This window comes from Sinohyriopsis cumingii, chromosome 3 (genome assembly GCF_028554795.1).
Source record: "Sinohyriopsis cumingii isolate HCF-2022 chromosome 3, ASM2855479v2, whole genome shotgun sequence".
NCBI classification, from domain to species: Eukaryota; Metazoa; Mollusca; class Bivalvia; order Unionida; family Unionidae; genus Sinohyriopsis; species Sinohyriopsis cumingii.
The window spans coordinates 152,723,739-152,742,502 of NC_142963.1; the positions used below are offsets into that span (position 1 = coordinate 152,723,739).

At 34.2% G+C, this 18,764-nt stretch overlaps 1 protein-coding gene across 1 annotated transcript in view; it reads right to left on the bottom strand.

Moving 5' to 3' along the window:
- The window catches only part of LOC149804167 (uncharacterized), a 177,339-nt gene extending 162,220 nt beyond the window's left edge, over positions 1-15,119 (bottom strand). Inside the window, exon 1 of the mRNA XM_089954054.1 lies at positions 14,899-15,119. The gene's annotated coding sequence lies outside the window, so the exon portion shown is untranslated. The remainder of the gene's footprint in view (positions 1-14,898) is intronic.
- Positions 15,120-18,764: the final 3,645 nt, after the last annotated feature.

Genomic DNA, 18,764 nt, shown 5'->3' on the forward strand with positions numbered 1-18,764 from the left:
ACAAATTTGTGACCGAACACTGGATTTTACTCTTTCTGATGTTTAACAATACTTTATATTTTTTGGTGTCAAGAAATGCTTTTGTACATTAATATCAGCAACCGACAGTAAATAAAACATTAAAGTTGAAGTGACAACTTACTGATACCTTATAAGTAAATAGTTCCTGATTTTCATGCCAAATAAACTGTGTACATGTATTTTCATGCCAAATAAACTCTAAAAAGTTATTTTCATGCCAAATAATCTTTGTCATTGTTTTCATGTCAAATAATCTTTGTCATTGTTTTCATGTCAAATAATCTTTGTCACTGTTTTCATGTCAAAAAATCTTTGTCATTGTTTTCATGTCAAATAATCTTTGTCATTGTTTTCATTTCAAATAATCTTTGTCATTGTTTTCATTCAGCCCACAGTATAATAAATCTGATAAATCATTTCAAATACAATCGTTTAATTTTGGTCATGGAATACACTGTGTTATTTTGAATTGCTAGACTGGTTGTTAACATCGCAGGATTATGAAAGATATGCTTTCTTTTTGTGCTCTAATCATAATGTGTCTTCTATCATGTATTGATGAATTATGTTTATGGCAAGCCATCAGGGCCATAATGTTGAAATACATTGTGATCTTGAGGATTGTTAACACAAACTGAAGAGAACTAATCAGAGTTTTTGTGTGTGATTCGGATTTTTAACGTAGCTTTAACAATTTTTCAGTCATATCGCTATGATGTCTGCAATGTGGCAGTTTATAGTGATGTCTAGCACTGGGGCATCATGCCACCCAGTCACATTATCCTGACACCAGGCCGACCAGTCCTAACACTAACCTCTTAACGCTGAGCGCCAGGTGAGGCAGCTGTTAGTACCATTTTGATAAGTCTTTGGTATGACTCGGCAGGGGATCTACCCCACGACCTCCTGAATCCAAGGCAACCACTCTACCCACCAGGCCACCTTAGTGGTCAAAGTTATTAGAAGATATTTTTTTATGTCTATAACACAAAATTGGGACTCTCCATTATGCTTTGAATTCGAATATGCAAAGTGGAGAACTCAACTATATGTAACAAAGAGATCAGTAATTGAGTTATAGAAATTGTGTGATTGATATGTGACTTATGATTAATTCTATTTAGTTTGTATAATTAAGCCTCAAGATTGCAAATGTTTCCAAGTTATGGTCTGGATAGGTTGCCATTGGTGCCATCTATTGCATCACCACAATGCATAACAGTGGCACAAGTCTGAGGAGCTGAAATACACTCTTTGTTTGCATTAGGTGTACAGGTAATTTGTTCACACTGAATCAATTGTTTATATTGAGTCATCTCTTTATATCACCTTATTTACTTACATTAAATTGTCTGCATATATGGATTCATTTGTTTACATTGAGTCGTTTGTTCCAAAATTTCATACTGTCCTAATATTTAATACCACATGTACTTACAAACACTAACAGCAGTGTTGCAGAATAAATAAAAAGCTAAAGAATGTTTATTTTAGTTAATGAGTAAAATATTTTTTTAAATGAAAGCAAAATATACCAATAGTAATTTGATGACTAATACTTCAAGGTTGTATAGTCATGTCTCTTTTATCCTGGTTACTGATTATCCAAACCATTTTCATGTCACAAGCAAATTTTGCACAACAAAATATCATTAATCCCAAAATTGTATCTGTGCAAACATTGTATGAAATACATTCCTCAGATAGTACGATGAGGAATGTATTTGTTGGCCAACATCATCAAAGAGCTTCCAGTTTGAAAATAAACGTACCAACATAGAAGGAGTTCTTTTCTTTGACCATAGGGAACTGAGAATTGAAGCCCCCCCTTGAAGAAAAAGATCCAATCTTGAAGTCTACATCCCCAATTGGTAAAAGTATCAGTGATACTAGCTGGTTCATCAAAATGTTCTAAGTGCAAGTCAGATGTTATACAGAGATTATGTCACAGATGAAAGTGTGATAACACAAAAGCTCAGTCTGGTATTAGGAGAAAGAAATGATTTAGATACATAGCTGACAGAAAACTTGTGTTAGGGTTCCAAACACCAAAATTACCAGTAAACAACAACCTTTCATACTCTTCACAAGTCTATACATAGATCAGATGTATTTAAAGACATTTGAAAGAGTATCATTCTTTTATACATGTGATTTACTACTGGGAAAAAAGTGAATTTACAATTTGTTCACAACGGACTCATAGACATTCATTTTGTGATTGCTTACAGAGTCAGTGAACACTGAACCTTCTCATTTTATGAAAATAACAGAACCAAATCTCAAATCCACAAGTAAAATACTCCCTCACTTTCATGCATCTCAGGAAAAACAGTAACTTCGATAAGGAATGTATGGTGATGGATTCCATATCATTATTTTAATGTTAACACTAAGTGTTAAATACCTTATTAAACAGAGATCCTTAATAAACAGTAACCTGGCATGAAAGGCAGGCATTCTTATTGTTCCCATGAATAGTGTTATGAGAGCAGAGTACTGTGCTAGCAAACATTTTAAATGGAGTACTGTACCAGCAAAAAGTTCAAACAGAGTACTGTGCCAGCAAAAATGTCTTTTTTTTCCCTTCAAAATGATGAAGCTTTGTTTTCGTGAAAATGTATGAATTTATAAAATGTCATTTACAACAAGAGCAAAGAACACCATTTATAAATGTGGAAAGAAATTGTAATGTGCCTCTATGTCAATATTACCCCTTTATTTGAATGTGCCTCCATATTGATATCACCTCTTTATCTGAATGTGCCTCCATATTGATATCACCTCTTTATTTGAATGTGCCTCCATATTGATATCACCTCTTTTTTTAATGTGCCTCCATATTGATATCATCCCTTTATTTTAATGTGCCTCCATAGTGATATTACCCTTTATTTTAATGTACCTCCATACTGATATCACCTCTTTATTTTAATGTGCCTCGATATTGATATCACCTTTTATTTTAATGTGCTGCCATATTGATATCACCCTTTATTTTAATGTGCCTCCATAGTGATATCACCCTTTATTTTAATGTACCTCCATACTGATATCACCTCTTTATTTTAATGTGCCTCGATATTGATATCACCCTTTATTTTAACGTGCTGCCATAGTGATATCACCCTTTATTTTAATGTGGCTCTATATCAATATTATCATTTATTTTAATATGCCTGTATCAATATTACCATTGCTGTAGTGGTCCAGTGTTGTTGGTTTTTGAAGTGCTGGTTTGCAGTCACTGTGGTGCAAGTTGACAGTGGTTAGTTAGTGACTTGCCAAAGGGTAAACCACTGTACCTGACCCAGGCTATTCTGATGGTAGGATTCACACCAGCACTCCTTCGGTCTTAAGTATGGCACACAGACCACTGAGCCACCATAGCTCCCCCATCCATTCAGGAGTAGCAATAACAAAATTCTCAGAATAAAATTCCCTGATTTTTGTACGACTTTCCTGAAAACTTATTAAATTCTCTGACTTCTGTCTGACTTTCTTGAAAACTGATAAAATGACTTTTGAGACAAATTAAAAAATTCCGATTTTTGTCTGACCTTTGTGAAAACTGATAAAATTCTGACTTTCCTGAAAACTGATAATATTCCCTGATTTTTGTTACTGTCCAAAAAATGGATAAAATTCCTGGACTTTTGTCTGACTGTCCAAAAAACGGATAAAATTCCTGGACTTTTGTCTGATTGTCCTGAAAATTAATAAAATTCCCTGACTTTTGTGAAAACTGATAAAATTTTGCAGACTTTTGTCTGACTGTCCTGAAAACTTGTATAATTCCCTGACTTTTGTGAAAACTGATAAAACTCCCAGACTTTTGTGAAAACTGATAAAACTCCCAGACTTTTGTGAAAACTGATAAAATTGCCAGACTTTTGTGAAAACTGATAAAATTCTCAGACTTTTGTCTGACTGTCCTGAAAATTAATAAAATTCCCTGACTTTTGTGAAAACTGATAAAATTTTGCATACTTTTGTCTGACTGTCCTGAAAACTGATATAATTCCCCGACTTTTGTGAAAACTGATAAAATTCCCAGACTTTTGTGAAAACTGATAAAATTCTCAGACTTTTGTCTGACTGTCCTGAAAACTGATAAAATTCCCTGACTTTTTACTGATAATAAACTCATCCCTGGAAATGTTCTTGGCTGGTACAATGGTCTTATCAAGGAGAAATACTGTAAAATGAGGGAACATTGTATAGTGCTTATCTTGGTGATTCTAAATCAGGTCTAATACAAAACAAGAACTGTTATCCTGATGGACTTAATAAAGCTTGCTCTTAATATTTCTGCCTGTGAAGGTCTTTATTTTTTGCTGAATAAAACGAAGTTCATGTTATACAGTTCAAAGGAGTTTTTAAAAAACAACATTGACTACAGAGAGAGTTTAAACAGTAGGGAGCAGGAAAAATCCCAATCCCAACATATGGTCTCCATTTGGCTATATCTTTATGCAGAAAATGATCACATCATGGTAATGCTTGCTTTCATATCTGAGTCAATGAAGTGTGAAATCTCCTTACCTCCTGCTGCTGATGCTGTTTCCTGTATAAATTACAGAGGAACAGTTCCCCTGTCAATCATAATTTATCATATCTGAATGGGGTGAGGTGTTCTTAATTACCCCATGTTTACCTAATTGATACTAATTAATACAAAAAATGTACAGTCTAATCTTGTTCATTTTATTAAAGCTATTTCACAATGAGCATTAAACCAAATGTTAGATACACAAATGAGATTTTATTTTCCTGTACAAAAATTATTTCTATGTAAATGAGATTTTATTTACCTGTACAAAAATTATTTCTATGTAAATGAGATTTTATTTATCTGTACAAAAATTATTTCTATGTAAATGAGATTTTATTTACCTGTACAAAAATTATTTCTATGTAAATGAGATTTTATTTACCTGTACAATATTATTTCTGTTGTATCATCATTAACATGACAATGTTGTATTAATAACACTAGCTTTTAAATAAACTATTTTAATTATGGTAATTAATTAAAACCAATTATGGAGGCTTGGTTTGAAATAATATTCTTATTCATATTTGAATCTCCTAAATGCTGTTTCCTGTAAAAAGTTTGTGATGAAGTGTCAAGTTACTTCCCAGGTCTTTTGTGACTGATCATTGTACGTGTGTTGAGGGCAAGCCACAGATTTTTTTTACGACTCCAGTTCCCAAAACAGCTTACATACAACTATTCTTGCACTGAATTGTAGTGAAAAAAGAAGAACTAAATATGTCCATTACACTAGTTAAAAAAAAATAAAGACAAAAATATCCAGGCTTGAAAGAAACTCTCAGACATCCCCATAAAATTAAAATGGTCAGTCCCCAACTTCATAAATTTGTATGTACTGTAATTTGCTTTAAAGAAAAAGCTTATTTTCTTTGCAGCTGTAATACTTGGTGCAATCATATGAGAACAGTTTTTCTTTGAATCAGCCCAGTTTGACTACCTGTGTTCTTGAGTAAGGCACTTTACTCCAACTGACTCAGTACTAAATAAACCACTTGTGTTGCTGTGCCATCAAACACCACACCTAATTTAGCAACATGTCCAGTGAAACAAATATCAATAGCGACATAAGAGTGAATGGAAAGTGTACTAATTCCTGTAAAAAGATGTCCTTGCAAGAAGACTTCTAATAAAATTAGCCAAATGAACAGACACATAATGTATAAACTTGGATTTTTTTTGGCAATAACTGATGCCAAGAACGTTTTTCATGCTTGCACTCCCGCATTATTTATCACTGAGGTGAACTGTTGTCCAATTGGAAATATCTAAGGAGAAATTTATGACTTGTTAAATTAGCCATGACTAGCACCTGCTGGAACTTACAAAATTACACCCCCTTTTGTAAAAGGTTAGGTTTCAACTTCACATAATTAGCATTGAAGGTAAGACATCCTGACCTGGAAAAGTGAGGAACCAACTGATAGCACTAAGAGATAATTAGTCAGGGTCTGCCAAACAAAGTCTTTGTAACAAACTTGTGACTAACTTTTAAACTTGGACTAACTTTTAAACTTGAAGAGAAATTAGAATGGCACAATATTATGACCATCTTACTGCAGGTCAGAGGGAATCAGACACCATTTGTAAGCTGAGTGAGTGCCATGGAAAAGGTTGTGGCACAGACACATAATTCTGGGATTCTAACTGCTGTATTTAACATGCAAAGACCTCTAAACAAAAATAAAATATTTATTTTTCATATACCCATACATGTATTGGACTTCCTGCATAAATTAGTTGTATGAGATGAGTATATTTATGTACCCGTGTTGGACTTCCTGCATAAATTAATTGTATGAGATGAGTATATTTATGTACCCGTGTTGGACTTCCTGCATACATTAATTGTATGAGATGACTATATTTATGTACCCATGATGGACTTCCTGCATAAATTAATTGTATGAGATGAGTATATTTATGTACCCGTGTTGGACTTCCTGCATACATTAATTATATGAGATGAGTATATTTATGTACCCGTGTTGGACTTCCTGCATAAATTAATTGTATGAGACGAGTATATTTATGTACCTGTGTTGGACTTCCTGCATCAATTAATTGTATGAGATGAGTATATTTATGTACCCGTGTTGGACTTCCTGCATACATTAATTGTATGAGATGAGTATATTTATGTACCCACATTGGACTTCCAGCATACATTAATTGTATGAGATGAGTATATTTATGTACTCGTGTTGGACTTTCTGCATAAATTAATTGTATGAGATGAGTATATTTATGTACCCATGTTGGACTTCCTGCATCAATTAACTGTATGAGTATATTTATGTACCCGTGTTGGACTTCCTGCATACATTAATTGTATGAGATGAGTATATTTATATACAATTCTTGGACCTCCTGTGTACATGAATATAATCAAGTGGAGAAAAAAAATCACTGATAGGGACAAACATCATGTCATTATGACATCAAACAATGTTTTATATGGCTTCATTCATCACACTGATATATTTTCACGTGCATTATAAATGAAATTATGAATACAGTTGAGTGAAGAAACAAAAACAGGTTAATTATTTGAATAATTAAAGTTTTACCCTTATAGTAATGTTAATAAAGTCATCTGGTAACTAACTTTGCTATCCAACTGTAGTCTATTTATCTTAAAGCTGAGGACACTGAGTTGCCAGAAGAGAGTTATACCACTATACAAACACTCTAATTATCCTAAAGCCCAGGACACTGTTATTGTTGCCAGAATAGAGTTATACCACTATACAAATACTCTATCTTCAAGCTGTGGACACTGCTGTGGTTGCCAGAAGAGAGTTATACCACTATACAAACACTCTAATTATCTTAAAGCCCAGGACACTGTTATTGTTGCCAGAATAGAGTTATACCACTATACAAATACTCTATCTTCAAGCTGTGGACACTGCTGTGGTTGCCAGAAGAGAGTTATACCACTATACAAACACTCTATCTTGAAGCTCAGGACACTGTTATAGTTGCCAGAATAGAGTTATACTACTATACAAACACTCTGATTATCTTCAAGCTGACTAACTTGGTTGCCAGAATAGAGTTATACCACTGTACAAACACTCTAATTGCCTTCATGCTGAGGACACTGCTGTAGTTGCCAGAAAAGAGTTATACCACTCCTTCATTATAGTGATCTTTATTACAACACATTTTCTGTTACAAGGTATGGCTGTAAAGCCTTTTTATTATTTAACATTGAAAGCATTGTGCACAGTTACATGTGTGTACTTCGTTATAAGGTGGTCTCACTATAACACATTATACTCCATGGTTCCTATGGATGCATTATAATCAGTGAGTACTGTATCATGTACTTCATAATAAGGTAGTCCCACTATAACACAGTATACTCTATTGCTTCCATACAATGTATTATAATCAGTGAGTACCGTATCATGTACTTCACAATAAGGTAGTCCCACTATAACACAGTATACTCTATGGCCCCCATAGTGTTACACTGAGGGAGTACTGTATGTCCATTGTTGCACCATTTGCTAATGCAAAAAAGACAATAGCTAAACCAGTTCAAATGGTATCACTATGGCAACCATGTGGTTTGATATAATGAGGATTTCATATTACCTGGTTATCATTGTACAAGGATTTCATATTACCTGGTTATCATTGTACAAGGATTTCATATTACCTGGTTATCATTGTACAAGGATTCCATATTACCTGGTTATCATTGTACAAGGATTTCATATTACCTGGTTATCATTGTACAAGGATTTCATATTACCTGGTTATCATTGTACAAGGATTCCATATTACCTGGTTATCATTGTACAAGGATTCCATATTACCTGGTTATCATTGTACAAGGATTTCATATTACCTGGTTATCATTGTACAAGGATTCCATATTACCTGGTTATCATTGTACAAGGATTCCATATTACCTGGTTATCATTGTACAAGGATTTCATATTACCTGGTTTTCATTGTACAAGGATTTCATATTACCTGGTTTTCATTGTACAAGGATTCCATATTACCTGGTTATCATTGTACAAGGATTTCATATTACCTGGTTATCATTGTACAAGGATTCCATATTACCTGGTTATCATTGTACAAGGATTCCATATTACCTGGTTATCATTGTACAAGGATTTCATATTACCTGGTTATCATTGTACAAGGATTCCATATTACCTGGTTATCATTGTACAAGGATTCCATATTACCTGGTTATCATTGTACAAGGATTCCATATTACTTGGTTATCATTGTACAAGGATTCCATATTACCTGGTTTTCATTGTACAAGGATTTCATATTACCTGGTTATCATTGTACAAGGATTTCATATTACCTAGTTATCATTGTACAAGGATTTCATATTACCTGGTTATCATTGTACAAGGATTCCATATTACCTGGTTATCATTGTACAAGGATTCCATATTACCTGGTTATTATTGTACAAGGATTCCATATTACCTGGTTATCATTGTACAAGGATTTCATATTACCTGGTTATCATTGTACAAGGATTCCATATTACCTGGTTATCATTGTACAAGAGACCCACTTTTGCTTGGTCTGCCTTCAAACAAAAATGCTTTTGGTCAAATTGTTTTGAAATTATATTGAGCTATGTTTGAAAAGCTATTTAAATGTCATATTTAATGGCCAACTGGTATCATTTGTACACCACTGAAAGGCCTTCATTCCAGGATGCTCTCTGCACAGTTTGCTTTAAAACTGGTTCATCGGCTTGTTAGAAAACTTCTAAATACAAGTAGCTATTGTTGATAGATGTACAATTGATGTAACAGAACCCCTGGCCATTTCAATTAATACCTGTGCATTTGATACTTTAAAAACCATTATATTACAATAGCAGTGAGTCAACTAAAATTCTAAAATTTTGTAAATGAGATGAAGGTTACATAATCCCCAGACACTTAAAATCCCATTTAACTTGTGACTTATTTAAAAAATATATCAACCTTAAAAACAGCATATCCAATTTATTGTTACAAAGTACCTGCCAAAGAACTAAAAAAATGAATTAATGTAAGCCCATGCGAGCAGAGTACAATTTCAAAGTTAATAAAATTTAAATGAATAGTAATAATTTTAAATGCAATATATCCACAAAATATCTACCTGAATTACTATTGACCAGACTAATTATCTACCTGAATAAGAATAATCTGTAGGTAATTCGAGTTGAAGATAAATATGCCACAAACAGTACCCGTAACAAATCGAAAAAGCGTGGTACCAGTGTAAATGCTTGTAGATAATTAATGTGGTACAAACAGTACCCATAATCCATGTAAAATCTCATACCAGTGTTAATGCTTGTAGATAATTAATGTGGTACAAACAGTACCCATAATCCATGTAAAATCTCGTACCAGTGTTAATGCTTGTAGTTAATTAATGTGGTACAAACAGTACCCATAATCCATGTAAAATCTCATACCAGTGTAAATGCTTGTAGATAATTAATGTGGTACAAACAGTACCCATAATCCATGTAAAATCTCGTACCAGTGTTAATGCTTGTAGATAATTAATGTGGTACAATCAGTACCCATAATCCATGTAAAATCTCTACAAACAGTACCCATAATCCATGTAAAATCTTGTACCAGTGTTAATGCTTGTAGATAATTAATGTGGTACAAACAGTACCCATAATCCATGTAAAATCCTGTACCAGTGTAAATGCTTAAACATTATTAATGTGGCGCAAACAGTACATACATTTTGGGGATCAACCCTTTCTCAACAGTGCATACATCCTGTGGATTGACACTTTCTCAATAGTGCACACATTATGTGGATCAACCCTTCCTCAACAATGTATACATTCTGTGAATCAGCTCTTCCTCAACAGTGCATACAATCTGTGGATCAACCTTATTCAACAGTGCATACAATCTGTGGATCAACCTTATTCAACAGTGCATACAATCTGTGGATTAACCTTATACAACAGTGAATACAATCTGTGAATCAACCTTAAACAAGAGTGCATACAATCTGTGGATCAACCTTATTCAACAGTGCATACAATCTGTGGATCAACCTTATTCAACAGTGCATAGTATCTGTGGATCAACCTTATTCAACAGTGCATAGTATCTGTGGATCAACCTTATTCAACAGTGCATACAATCTGTGAATCAACAGTGCACACGCTGACTTTGAATACTCTATGCCCAGTAGCATGCTCATCCTGCTTTGAAAAATATATGAAATGAAACCTCCACAAAACAAACCTCAGATTGTAGGATGAAGTTTCACCCAAGAAAATCAACTTTTTGAGAGAATGCATTTTACATATATATATATATATATATATATATATATATATATATATATATATATATATATATATATGTGTCATAATTTATTGACTTTACATTTAACATTCATATTGCTGTACTTTATGTATTCAATTATTTGAAAGACTTTATATTCCTTAAGGTTTTCAGCAATTCTTAATTTTTAAATTTCCTTTAGTTGGCACCATGTAATCACTAATGTGCTGATGTGCCATAAAACACTACATTCATACATACATTTTCTTTTACTTATTTTTTAGTTGGATATACACACGGTTAGGGTTAGGGTTTAAAAAAATTTGAGATATACACAAGGTTTGAAAGCAAAATGTTCACCCTCATAAAAAAAAATTGTGAACAAAAGCATGTCTTGACTTAAAAACTGCAAACTGCATACAATTTTTGGCAAAGATAAATACTATCATAGAAGTTAGCAGAAACTACATTTTTCAAAACAAGGATGACCAAAAGCAAAGGCTATATCATCATTATATAAAGAAAACCTGTAAGTTGCTTGCATGGAAAACCACTGAACAGCTGGGAATCTAACCCAAGGCTCTAGAGGGGTAAAGCAAATATGTTACCTTTGTGCCTTCAAGGCCCATAGTCTTGAAAAATAATCTATCATCTATGAAATCTACAAAATAAAACTACCTTGTTGTCTCCCTCTAAATGTCTTTTGAGCCAGGAATGGAATATTTCCCGGATTAGATTCTATAGGAAAGTAAAAACAGGAAAGGATGTCTCCATGGAGAAAATCAGACAAATATTCACTTTTTAATTTACAACTCCTTGAAGCAATTGCCAGGGAAACAGACTGGGAATTTAATATACAGAAGGTGTTATTGGTCCATTAGGCCAAATATCCTGAATAAGAGAATTTAGTTGGTAAAGCAGGCAATGGGAGTAGCTTGGCAAATACAAATATTTCAGCTTGTCTAACTTTACTGAAATGTATATTGGGCAAATTTCTAAAACCCTGTTATTCTTTTTTTTTGTAAGGCACTTAGGGTTTTAAAGTTTTTGCACTATAATCCAGACCTAGAACTAATCAACTTCTGCATACTTGCTGGGCCATAAACAATAAAAATCCAACTCCAGACTTAAGTGAATGCCTACAAAATCCACCTCCAGACATTAGCATCTGCAATGAGGCTTATAATGGAGAACCCCAGCAGAAAATTTATCTAATTCATAAGACACAGTTGCTTGGAACATGCAAATGCTAAAGATGTCTGGTCCCACTCAAAAGAAGCAGACGCCATATTAAAGAATCTTAAAAGGTTGCCCTACCCCTGCAATACTGTACAAAGACTGGTTGCACTTGACTGTCAAGACCAACTGATAAATGAATTAAGATCACAGAAAAAGTCAAACAATATATGCTTAGAAAACTGAATGGACAGGCTTGAATGAACAAAAAATCAAGGCCCCTATTAACATCACTGTGTCTGACTACTGCCAGGATACACAGCTCTGTATCAATCTGAGGTCAGTGATTTCAATATGGCTGATTACTTTGAAGGTACATTCTTTTGTATCAATCTTGTTTTTAGAGGAAAATTCACTATTAGCAAATAATATTTTATTCACAGTTGGACTGAAATACCAGCCAATGAAAGAACACCTGCAATAAAACATAAAATAGATACAAAGGACCATAAATCCATCAAATAATAATAGAAGTGTAGTACAATTGCAGAGGGTTAACTCTATTTTCTAACTATATCCAAGAAAAAGTCTTATCTCCTTGGGGGTCAAGGTGTTAAGTCAATTATACAAAGAAACCATAATCCTTTATTATGGCATACCAATGATAACACACTGTACTCTTTGGTAAGACTTACATGAGTGTTCATACAATAAAAGCTATGTGTGTGCGTGTGTGTCGTAATTTTAATGGCACTGTTAACACATTATTTGCTACATCATGCTGAGAAAATGGGAGCCAAGGACACATGGAGGCAGCAGACCTTGGTTGGCCTGGGTAGGTATCAAACCAAAGACCAGTGCATTGTAAGTCTGGCACTTGGCCAGCTGAGATACCATAGCTCATCAAGATGGCAGGAAGGGCTGGAGGAGAGGGTATCTAGAGAATCCGATAGACTTGTGGATAGGCCTTTGCAGCTCAGGGTCCCTAACTTTAACCCATCACGTACCACAGCAAATTACCCACATAAGTAGCATGAGATCAAGTCCAAAAATTCTTTCCTATACTTGGGTTGTAAAATGTTCAATTGGATGGTAGGTATTTTTTTTTAAATGAATCTTTTTTCATATATAAATTGTATATTTTTGGTTACTTCCTATAATCATACTGAAGAACTACAACATATTCCAAATGGTCAGTACTTTATACCAAAGTGATACAAAAATTCAGAACAGACTAGATGTGAAAATTTCAAGAAAAATGTTCACTTAAAAATACAAGGTAGGAAAAGATGGGTTGGTCAGGTTACAGGAAACAAATGTAATTATTTGACTAATTTGATGATTTTAAAAACAAATGCTGTAAGAAACTCAGTTCGTCACTAACAAATGTAAAGCTTAGGACAACAACAGAAAAACTGCAATACATCTATCTGAGTAAGACAAGTTAAACTTGTAAAATTATAAACAAGAAGAAGAAACAATACAGTACAACATGGAAACATTATTAAAAATAAAATATTAAACATAATACTTTAGATCAATGCAATCCTAGTGAAACTTGCATAATAATGGCCCCTCCAGGGACAATTAAACTTTGTCCTTTAATTATACATTTCATTAACATATTGGTGATCACACACAAGTAAGATTTAGAAATTAGTTTTATAAATGTCATTAAAAGAGGTGTCTTTTTAAATGGATAACTGAAAACATCCCTTTAAAATGGCTGACTGCCAGAGTGCCACATCTACTTAGAAGCAAAGTACAATATCATATAAATCATATTAATATAGATAAATTTTTCGAGCAAACTGAAAATTTGATAAAGATGTTGAAATAATGTTGAAATTACGATGATCTGAATTTGTACATAATATATAGGTCAATTTTGACATTTTGAAGTGATCTATAATCTGACAAAGGCAAAAGCTTGGTCTTTTTTTCACAAGATATAGCGAAACAAAGAATCTTAATATAACAATTTGTTCCAATGACCAATGCATCTATACAAAATGTGGTGCCTGACACCCATTGCCAGTAATTAGATTGGTCAGCATGTGGAAGGATTTAAATTTGCACATGGCCAGTAATTAGATTGGTCAGCATGTGGAAGGATTTAGATTTACACATGGAATTACATATTACATTATTCAACTATCCATTATGCCATACAAATTTGTTTTCTCTCTTCTCCCCACCCCCCTCCACATACAGTAATAACAATCACAGAGAGAGAGAGAGAGAGAGAGAGAGAGAGAGAGAGAGAGAGAGAGAGAGAGAGAGAGAGAGAGTGTGTACTGGACAAAAATGACTTGGAAAGACTAGTTTTCTACATTTCAAAGATGGTTCTTTAATACTGACAAATACAGTTCAGTGTGTGCCAGAGGTGAAAATGGAACAAAAGAAAGCTGTAAGGAGAGCTGGCAAAGGTGAGAAATTTCCACACAAAAAATGTTATCTGACAAACCTTATCCTGATACACTGCAGCCTTTGTGTATACAATATCAGTGTGTACTTTGTCTGGCACTACTATCTTGACAACAAAGTAAATTCTGTCTTGTGTCCCACATACTTACAATTTAATTTATTTTTATTTTTAAAACTGAAAACAAAATTACTTTACATTTTTGAGAAATATAAAGTATTTAAGACCCTTTTGCAAGAAAGCAAACATATTTAATGACTTTGATATTCAAGATATGGCATAATACCTACAAGCTCACCATAAAGTGATGCATGTATCGAAAACTAACCATGATGTTTACCAAGTAAACTAAACAAAGAAAATAAAATGTATGGTAATACCTAATGGTGTCATTGGGTTTCATGCACTGTTACCTTCTTTTGTTCACTCCAGACAGGTGAAATGAGGGAAGTTAAAGTCCAGTGCAAGATATCCTAGTGCCTGGTCTGTTATTCCCACACCATCACCACACAGTACTAACTGCAGGCAGGTTTAGGTCAGCAACAATGGTAGAAAAATCCCCGCCTCATGCTTGAATATTGAAGCAGACAGCAGTATTCTATTGGTTGGTTCTACTGAACACAAAGCTAACATCTTCTGCAGACAGCATAAAACTGAGACCTGTGATTTATTATCACATACTTGGATCTGTTGAAGGGGAGGGATCATTGGGTACCGTATTTATTCTTGTATTACCACTAGTCCCCTTTTACATGGTGACTGAGATTGCAGGAAAATCAAACTGTAGATCAGCTTATACTTCTGCTGCAGTATGACTAAAAAAAGGTCCTTGGGTTATGATTGAATTCATTAGATGAGTTGAAGGGGTTACCATATTTCATCATATATACAGCCTATCCTAGTAACTGGGATAGGATTAACAGATCTACTGAAGCAGTGATCAGGGTCTATGACAACAGATTAAGACTGTACAATTTTTTGAATCTGATGAATGGGGCCAGTAGCTAACACATTTATGTTTATATCACAGCCTCTTACTGCAATGCTGAGATTTGCAGTACAATTAAGAGTGTGCATCAGGGTCTATGACAAATAATTAAGACACCAAAACAATCTTTGTATCTGATGAAGGGGTGTGTGGGACCAATAGCTAACACATTTATGCAATGCTAACTGAGATTTGCAGTACAATTAAGACGTCACATCAGGGTCTATCAATACTGTAGGACTAGGATCAATGGGTAATGATCACATTCCATGGACCTACTGAAACAGAAGGAATCATCTGATACCTTATCTATTTATATGTAAGCAAAGTGTGGATGCAGTGCTGAATTAAATTTGCAGGAATTGTACATTACTACCTGGAAACATTCCTTAAGTGGAGTTAAACATGGGGAGGGAACAATACATTTTGCATCTCACCATTTATGACTGAGTTAATACCGTATCTGTCCAATTATAAGACCTGTTCAACTGCAGTACTAAATAAGATAAAACAGGATTATCTTGGTCTACCACTGCTGTAAAAACTACCGTTAATATTTCTCAGATTGGCAAAATAGGTTTTCACTTTATACTACTATACAACCAACTTACAAACTGGAGAAAAAAAAAAAAACTAATCTGAAAAGAGATCTGCTGGACTATTATGTACTGGTCAATTCTGGTCAACACTCGGTGAACTGGTCTACTATGTACTGGTCAATTTTGGTCAACACTTGGTGAACTGGTCTACTATGTACTGGTCAATTTTGGTCAACACTCATTGAACTGCTCTACTCTATGTATTTTATTTTTCAAAGCTGGAGAAAAATCAGTGCAAGATAAAATGATAATCACATACAATATTATTTATCAATTTTTTATATGTGTAGTGGTAGAGGCCTGATACAAATTACTTTGCAGGGCTCTGGGTGGCTGAGTCGTCCATACTTTGCAGGGCTCTGGGTGGCTGAGTCATCCATACTTTGCAGGATTCTGGGTGGCTGAGTCGTCCATACTTTGCAGGGCTCTGGGTGGCGGAGTCGTCCATACTTTGCAGGGCTCTGGGTGGCTGATTGGTCCATAATTTGCAGGGCTCTGGGTGGCTGAGTTGTCCAAGGTGAATGCCATTATAAATCACTCACAACTCATCTCTGTCCATGTGGGTTTGACTCTTGGCTCAACCAGCGTAGGTGTTTTGTTTCTCCACCAAATATAAAGGCTGCAATTTGTAGCTTATCAAGTGTTGAAAAATGGGATTAAACCACCAAAAACCAAATATAACTTTGCATTCATATATCACATAATTAAAAAAAAAAACATTTCTAGAACTCATTGATGTTGCTAAGTATTCTACCACAGTGCAACGTGGATGAGTTTTTCCATAAAATGTTGCTTATGTTCTATCACACTGTGACATACTTGACTTTTTGATGACATGAATGTTCTTAAGTGTTTTACCAATATGACATGTGACTTTTTGATACCATGTGACGTTAGCATGTTCTTTCAGCATGACATGCATGAGTTGTTAATGCCATTAAATACAGCCAGGTGTTCTATCACAATGTGATATACATGACTTTTTGATGTTATGCAATGTAGTTAAGTGTTCTATGAAAGAGTGACATAATGAATTTTAATGCCAAGAACTATTGCTAAGTGTTCTATCACAATGTAACATGCATGACTTTTCAATGCCATCAACTGTTGCTAAGTGTTATATCACAATGTGAAATGTATGACTTTTCCATGCCATGAAGTATTGCTAAGTGTTCTATTACAGTGTCACCTGCATGAGTTTTCAATGCCATGAAAGGTTGCTAAGCATTTTATCACAGCATGGCATACATGACCTTTCTATCCATTAAATGTTGTTAGGTGTATTATCACAGTCTGACATGCATGACTGTTCAATGTCATGAAATACTGCCAAGTGTTCCAAAACAATATGATATGCATGACTTTTCAGTGCCATGAGATATTGCTAAGTGTTCCATAACAATGTGATATGCATGACTTTTCAGTGCCATGAGATATTGCTAAGTGTTCCATAACAATGTGATATGCATGACTTTTCAGTGCCATGAGATATTGCTAAGTGTTCCATAACAATGTGATATGCACGACTTTTCAGTGCCATGAGATATTGCTAAGTGTTCCATAACAATGTGATATGCATGACTGTTCAATGTCATGAAATACTGCCAAGTGTTCCAAAACAATATGATATGCATGACTTTTCAGTGCCATGAGATATTGCTAAGCGTTCCATAACAATGTGATATGCATGACTTTTCAGTGCCATGAGATATTGCTAAGTGTTCCATAACAACATGATATGCATGACTTTTCAGTGCCATGAGATATTGCTAAGTGTTCCATAACAATGTGATATGCATGACTTTTCAGTGCCATGAGATACTGCTAAGTGTTCTTTTACAGTGTGATGTGCATGACTTTTCAGTGCCATGCAATATTGTTAAGTGTTCTGTTACAGTGTGATAACTTGGCAATGTCATATAATGTATCTAACTGTTCTATCACAACATAACATGCATGACTTTATGATGTCATGAAATAAAGTTGTGTAATAAATTGTGCAATATCAAACCTTACTCTAAACTGTAAATCACTTTCAGAAATGTATACAACCCTTATCAATATAACCTTAATCACTAAAGATGTACTTTTCAATGCTTTTAAGTCGATGACTTTAACATCTGAGTACATACAATGATTGCTAGATGACAGGCTGGTCCTATTTACTTGATCACTTGATCACCTCAGGTATTATCAGCTCCAAGAACACATAAAATGTTTAATTCTACAATGAGTAGGAATTCAATTTCTCTGTATTGCTCCTAGGCATCTACATGTTTAATGTACAGGTAATGTCATGTAGTCAAAAGAGTAATGTACAGGTAATGCCATGTAGTCAAAAGAGTAATGTACAAGTAATACCATGTAGTCAAAAGAGTAATGTACAGGTAATGCCATGTAGTCAAAAGAGTAATGTACAAGTAATACCATGTAGTCAAAAGAGTAATGTACAGGTAATACCATGTAGTCAAAAGAGTAATGTACAGGTAATACCATGTAGTCAAAAGAGTAATATACAGGTAATACCATGTAGTCAAAAGAGTAATGTACAGGTAATGCCATGTAGTCAAAAGAGTAATGTACAGGTAATGCCATGTAGTCAAAAGAGTAATGTACAGGTAATGTCATGTAGTCAAAAGAGTAATGTACAGGTAATACCATGTAGTCAAAAGAGTAATGTACAGGTAATACC